Here is a 7,113-nt window from a genome sequence, read left to right on the forward strand (position 1 = left end):
TGTGTGGGTCAAAGCTAAATAATAAAGAGCAGAATTCATTACAACCAACAGAGGGCAGCAACAAAGCCCAAAGCTGCTTCTTTCTAAGGAAAAAATTGACACATCTCCAGAGAGACTAATCAAGACAAAAAGGACATACAAATCATTTAAAAATTTAAAAGGGCAATTTTATAGGTCATATACAAAGATAAGAGGCTATATTATAAACAACTTTACGATAGTAAATGTGAAAATTTAGAGGAAATGGACACATTCCTAGAAAATAGAATTTACCTAATTTATGGAAGTACTCGGACAGCCGCGGGGGCAGCCACTGCCGGAAAGGAAGTGGCATTTGAGTACTTGACGCGGAAATCTTGGCGCGTCTCCTTTAAGAGGAGGTGAAGCCCCGCCCCACGTGCGAACGCCATTTCTCAGCGCCCGTTGTGATGTACGTCACGACGGTGGAGGGCCAATGAGGGCCCGGGAGGGGGGGCGTTCCTGTGCGTGTGGACGAGGTGGGGGCGGGACTTCCGGGACCGTCCTCCTGGGGTCCCGGTGGCTCGGGGGTCGGCACTTACCCGAAGGACCCGAGAGCTGGGTGGGGCGGTCCTGGAGGATTCTCGGCTGGGGCTCTCTTGGCGGCAGGGCCGCGTGGTCTCCGAGGATGTGGCCTGTGCTTCTCCCAGGAGGAGTGGCCCGGCGCCTGCTGCGTGGAGGTTGGATGTGGGGGAACTTGGCATCTGCGGCCCCGGGGTGGTCGGTGTGGAGTAGAGCGGGAGGCACCGGCCGAGCGGGGCGCTTTTGTAAGCGCGTCTCAGGTCAGGACGCTCATCGCAAGTCCATCTGCTTGGGCGCCTTCCCTGAGATGTGTGACCCAGGCTGGAAAGACGAGTTGCTCCTGGCTGAGCACCGGGGAGCCGCTGCGGGCAGAAGCTGCAGTGAGGAGGCGTGTGGGAGAGGCTTCGGCCTCAGCGCTCCCGGCCCCAAAGCAGCTCAGCCGAGAGAAACCCAGCAGAGGCGGGCAGGGTAGGGCCTCGTAGCGAGGCACGAGAAGCCCTCAGTGTGCGGGGAGGACGGGTCCCCGCCAGCGCCGGTCTCCTCCAGCACCAGGACGGGGAAGGCCGGCAGGAGCGCCCCAGGCTGGGAGGCCGCTCACCCCGGACAGTACGGCAAGTGGGAGGGAGCCTACGGCCGCCACACCGGGGCAGGTCTGAGTGCAGGTAATCCCCGCCTCTTTCAACGGCGGAGAATCTACGCTGGAGAAGAGCCTTATGAGTGCAGCCAGCGTGGGAAGGATGCATTCAGCGAAGGATACACGCTTGTTTGGCACCAGAAGGTTCACAGCAGAAAGGCCTGGGACTTCCCTGGCGGTCCGGTGGTTAGGACTCCGCGCTTCCACTGCGGGGGGCACGGGTTCGATCCCTGGTCGGGGAACTAAGATCCCCGCAAGCCAAAGGGCGCAGCACCGCCCCCGCCCTACCCCCCCCCCCCCCAAAAAAAAAAGCCTGATAAGTGCAGTAATATCAGAGAACCTTTAGCGACATCTCTAAGCTCAGTTGGCATCAGAAAGTTTATACTAGAGAAAGTCCCTTTGAATGCATGGAATGAAAGCATTTTGCCAAAGGTGTGCTCTGATTTACACTGGAAAGTTCACAGCCCAGGAAAGTGTTAGGAGTGCAGCAAACGTGGGAAAACCTCCTGCCAAAACGTCAAGCTTGTGCTGCATGGAAGTCTGTTGAGTATGCCCAGTGTGAGAAAGCGTTAAGCTGCAGGTCCAGCCTCATTCACCCCTGGCAGGTTCACCCTCGAGGAAGACCTCATGGATGCAGAGATGGGGGAAGGCCTTCCACCCAAGAGGCTTCTTCATTCAGCAGCAGAACGTTCGCCGTAGAGAGGCCTGTGAGTGCGGCCGATGTGAGAAAACCTTCAGTCAAGGGCCTCACCTCGTAAAGCATCAGGAAGTTCATGCTGGGGAAAGGCCTTAAGTGTGCAGGGGACGTGCTGTCTCCTCGTTCAGCGGAACAGGACGCGCGCCAGAGATGAGCTGCGGGAGCCTCTGTGAGGATACCCTGGGCTGGAAGCTGAGCTTCATAGGGTCGAACGGGATATTCCTGACGAGCGCTAGGTGTGTGGGGAGCTTTCGGGCGCTCTCACCTGCCCGGGGCCCTTGCCAGAGTTCTCTCGCTGTCAGTGCCCGTGGCAGAAGCCATCTCACCACTCTGCCAGCTGGGAGGGACTCGTCACCTGTGCTCGTTCCAGGCCCTGGAGGGACCCATGAGCAGCCTGGCCTGTTCATGGGCCTCATCTCCTTCCTGACTAGTTAGGGCGTGGGTGTGACCCAGCACTGGCTAGGAGGACCTCAGCTGGGCCCTTTCTGTGGCTCTCAGGGATGGTTTACCTTTTTTCAGGGACATTGTTGGCCTCATGTGACTCGATGGATTTGTCCAGCTTCCAAGTCAGACTTCCAAGGGAACTGCCTGCCTCCCATTATTTTGCTGGGTGTGGAAATAAAGGCCTTGTTACTGAAGCCACCTTGAACCTGGGGATTTCGGCTTACTGTGTAGGGTGAGTTGAGAACAGGATTGGGGGTCTGCCAGCGTTAAGGGGGCGGGTGGGGAAGGGGAGAGAAAATGACAGGGAAGAGCTCTGTCTCATTTTGGCTTAGTTTGTATTGCTGTCCAAGACCTTCAGGGAATGACTGAAGCTTAGTGGGCTTAATCCCATGACCTGGAAAGCAGGATTATTTTTGGACACAGAGATCACGCTGAGGAGGGGTGGTTGGTGTGACAGCCCCAGTGCATCTCAGAGCCGTATGAGTTTGGTCCCTTGTATCCAGGGGGTGTCCCACATTGCCCAGCACTGCTGAGGGGAAGCTTTTTCCCAGCACCTCTCTAGGAGCCTCGTCTCCTGAAGTTAAGAACCCGGTAGGCATGTGTCATCGACCATAAGACCTACAGGGGCCATGTAGGAGCCATAATTAGTGCAGAAACACTAGGCGTGATAGTAGGGAACAGGGGAGACTGTGGCAAAGTTAGGGGGCAGTGTGCCCCTTTTAAACACACGTTCACAGGTGTGCTGGTAACTCTGGCTCTGAAAAATGAGAGTGTACAGAAATCCTCCAGGCTTCCAGACGCGTGTCTCTCCAAGCTTACTGTCAGCACATAATCTAAAGGTTCTGTAGTGGTTGCACCTACTCTAGGGCCGAGAGGTTCACTGGGTTGCCCTGGGCTGCTGGGCCAAGGCTGGTGGGCAGGAAACCACCTGTTGGCATGCCAGAGAAATTCGCTGGGAAGCTGCTTGCAGGGGGTTCCGTTGAACCTGGTGGGAAGCTGGCGGGAGCAGGCTGGACTCCCGGGGAAAGCTGGGAGGCTGCCTGTGGGGAAGTTGAAGTTTCTGGGAAGCCCGTTAGGATACCTGAGGAGCTCAACCAGGAAGCTGCCTGCTGGGTGCCGCTGACACTGCAGCAGGTACGCTCCTCCGGTGTCTCGTATGCCAGCCAGATGCCTAGGGGGTTAGAAAGAGGGGAAGCACTATGGAACTACGAAGAGAAACCCCCCTCTTCCCAGCATCCCTCCAGCACCCTCTCCTGACCAGCTTAACATCGTCCCAGCTCCAGTATCACAGCTGAGCGGTGGAGCTGGGACTTGGGAAGGCTTGGGGGAGGGGTCTCAGACCCAGCCTCCCCTGCATTCAAGGGGTCTGGCCTGTGAATTGTCTTGGGTCTGAGAACCGGGTGAGAGGCAGTTCCTAGCCACAGTTGTGACTTAGGTCAGGGTTTTGGCTCTTAGGCCTAAAGGTTTTTTTTTTTTGTCCCCCTGTTTTATAGATCAGTCAGTGCTCTTATTCTTAGGGGCACCGTGTTCAGTGAACCACTGTTAAAGATCCCTGGGGACCAAGGTGTTTTGATTGCGGGTACACATCTGCTGTCTTTCTTGGTGGATGCACCCCCCTTGCCTTTGGTGGTCGATGCCTGCCGTTTGGCCTCTGCTCCCCTGGAATCCCATCGTCTCCATTGAAACCGGGGAGCCCACGTCAGTGGCAGCATCCCCACCATCACGCATGCCGTCAAGGAGAACAGTCCCGAAGCTTTCCAAGGAGGTGAGTGCTCCTCTCACTAGTGTGTTTCTCAGTGCCCGAGTGAAAGGAGCGTCTTCTGGGTCTTCCGGAAGTCCGTAGTTGGGACGGAGGTGTGCAGGTCACACGGGCTGACTCCAGTCCAACATTCCTCTCTCCCTAGGCCTTTGGATTCCCTCCTCCATGCCAGGGAAGCTCTGGCATCTCAACCTAGCTGAACGTAGGCCATTTTTGAGGATAAGCCTCAGTCAAACAGTCAGGTATGTTGTTTAGAAACACCTCCAGCTGCTCATGTGAGTGCATTAAATCTGGACTCTAGTCCCTTTACCACCATCCATCAATTTGGCCTGATCTAGTGTTATGTTCCACCCTCCGTGGTCTGACACCCTTAGAATCCACTTCACACGTGTTTCCCATGTTTCTGGTATATATTAGAAAAGGCTTGCTCATTTTCTAGGTGGGTAAGCTAGTCTTCCCGGAGCATTGTGTATTCCTGTCCCACTGGAGCATGCTGTGATTTGACCTTAGTCATGTGTCTGGTGGCAACGGGGCTAGTTGTGCTGGGTCTTGAGAATAGGTGTCCCTTTTCAAGGCATCTCCCCTTGGCAAGGGTGTCACCGGATTTTCAAGCAAAGGAAGATGCCACGGACAAACGACCTCTACTGGTGAGGAAGGCTTAGAACAACTTGGGGTTTTAGGATGATCGGTTCCCTGGATCTAACCAGATGTCCCCACTCCCAGTTTCATGCTCCCACCCTTTCTCAGTCAGTGCCTGACTTTCCCTTGAGGTACTGGTGAGACTGAATCTAGCTGTTCACAAGCAATACAATGAACTTTTCTGTATGATTTTTAGAAATAACAGCCCTATGACTGCAAGAAAAGAAAGAGGTTCTTTATTGAAGTATTCTGGTTCTGTTACTTGTCCTGAGAGTTAAGTCACCATGACTTGTCATTTTCTCTCTATATGCACTCCAGTGCACTCAAAGCTCTATCCCATACCGTACTTCCTGTAGTCATCTTTACTACCATTTAAAAAAAAAAAAAAAAAAGGTTCAGTAGCCACAGGCGCTCCAAGTCACTCGCTTCAGTTAGCACTTCACCACAAGCAACCAAAGGCGAAGGCTTCATTGATTCTGATGCTGGTGCATGGGGGCATGCCATGGATTACTAGCTTCCCGTTTCCCGCTGGCAATGAGCTCAACACTGCTTAAGCTTGAAATCACAACAGATCAATTCCCAGATCCCACTTTGCAAGTCTGTCTCCTGTGATCACTCCCGGTACCAGTTCTGTATCAGTCAGGGTCCAGTCCAGCAGACAGTAACCACACAATAATATGAGCAAGGAAGGTTTGAGATAAGGATTATTAACTATTTCCAGGGAGATGAAAGAGCATTTGAAGGAATACCCCAAGGGAGAGTACCCACGGAAGGAACAAATGTGGAAGGCAGGGAGCCCTCCCTAAGGCTGGATTGACACCTTGTTGGAGATGGTGGTGGTGTTTTAACTCAACAGACAGACGGCAGAAAAGTTCTCAGGGTTGATCTTGGCCAGAGTTGGTCCATATGACTGATGGGCAAGAGCTCTGAGCTAGTGGAAGGCGGGACCCTCTATCCCCAGCGCCCCCCCCTCCTGCACTGGGGTGCCTACGTGATTCACCTGGAAGCTGCCCTGGGGAAGGGAGGTGCTGTCAACTTTGCTTAGAAGCCTGCTGGGTCGTGGCTGGGCTTGCTGGTGAGCTGCTGAGAAGCCCTCCGGGGAGTGCCCTTGAACCCTCTGGAAACTGCTTACAGGGGTGCCACTGAGCTCCCCACCAGGAAGCCACTTCAGGTGCCCTGAAGCTCACTGGGAGGCGAGCTCCTGGGTACACGGCTCCAGCCAAGCACCCGGGGAACAAGGAGGAGAAACTTGCTCTTCCAGTGTCCCTCCAGCTCCCTCTACCGACAGAACCTGACATTGCGCCAGCTGCAAGGAAGACGTGGTCTGGACCAGAAGCAGGACAGTGGGAAGTGGTGTCAGGGCTGAGAGGCCACGCGTTTACCACCGGCACAACCGAAGTCGTGTTATGACGCTAGCCCACCCTCGATGGCAAAACCCAGCAAAGACAGCAGGAGAAAAAGAATACTGGTCTGTGTCACATGTGCATGGATGCAAAATGCTAAAGAAATCTCAGAAAACTGGATTTAGCAATATATAAACTATAATGCACTAAGACCACCTTGGGTTTATATTGGTGTCTGCTGGCTCTCCACCGAAATCTGTGCTCTTCTTTCATAGTATGGGGCTGTCACCGTGAAGCACCCAGCTGTGACCAGGTGACCTCCTCATCAGTGGAGTGCTGCCTCCAGGCTAAGGCTTTTAGGAAGAGAGCACGTGGGCCTCCTCCCCGTCTCTTTCCCGGTGGTGGGGTGGTGCGGATGATGACCGGCCCCTTGGGGATGGAGGAGTTACCAGGTGGTGGCGTGTGAGGAGCTTCCTGCCAATCCAGCTTCCATCCTGGGCTAAACAGGTGATAAACTTCTCATGTTTTGAGCTAGTGCTCACTTCGGCTTAGGTATGTATGTGTATGTGTGTGTTTTAGCCTTACCTAGCCATATTTATAAGTTATATAGTTCACTATATTTACAGCTTATTAAGGGATAAAAATGATATGATCATGTTAACAGATGAAAAAGTGTTTAATAAAAAACCCCTGACAACGAGGAGTGGAAGGGAATGTCTTTGTTCTGACACAGGTTATTTATAAAAAACCCACAGCAAGCATTATAACTAACTGTGAAAAATTTAAAGCTTTACTTTTGAGTTGGGTCCACTAAGGCAGTTAGCAACCAAACAAAATAAACAAATGATATAAGAATTAAAAAAGTGAAAACAGAACTTATTTGACAATGTAAGTGTAGAAAATCCAAAATTACTTACAGGTACATTTTTAGATTAATAAGGAAGTTTTTAAAGTTGTTGAATACATAATCAACTATAAAACCAATTGCATTCTGTGCACCAAAACCAGAAAATTAGAAATTAAGACTTAAAAAGGTGCAATTTACAATGGCATAAAA

The 7,113-nt window shown here is 52.6% G+C and overlaps 1 long non-coding RNA gene across 4 annotated transcripts; it reads left to right on the top strand.

Annotated features, from left to right (window-relative positions):
• Positions 1–502: 502 nt before the first annotated feature.
• Positions 503–6,741, top strand: LOC132369341 (uncharacterized). 4 transcript variants are annotated; one of them, XR_009504338.1, is made up of 4 exons: positions 503–2,547; positions 3,809–4,080; positions 4,220–4,316; positions 5,435–6,741. It is a non-coding gene; the product is annotated as an uncharacterized LOC132369341 (long non-coding RNA). The 4 variants fall into 4 exon arrangements; XR_009504339.1 differs by having other exon boundaries at positions 6,002–6,741; XR_009504337.1 differs by having other exon boundaries at positions 503–698; positions 1,780–2,547; positions 4,220–6,741.
• The last annotated feature ends 372 nt before the right edge of the window (positions 6,742–7,113 follow it).

Source organism: Balaenoptera ricei, chromosome 7, assembly GCF_028023285.1.
Source record: "Balaenoptera ricei isolate mBalRic1 chromosome 7, mBalRic1.hap2, whole genome shotgun sequence".
Classification (NCBI taxonomy): Eukaryota; Metazoa; Chordata; class Mammalia; order Artiodactyla; family Balaenopteridae; genus Balaenoptera; species Balaenoptera ricei.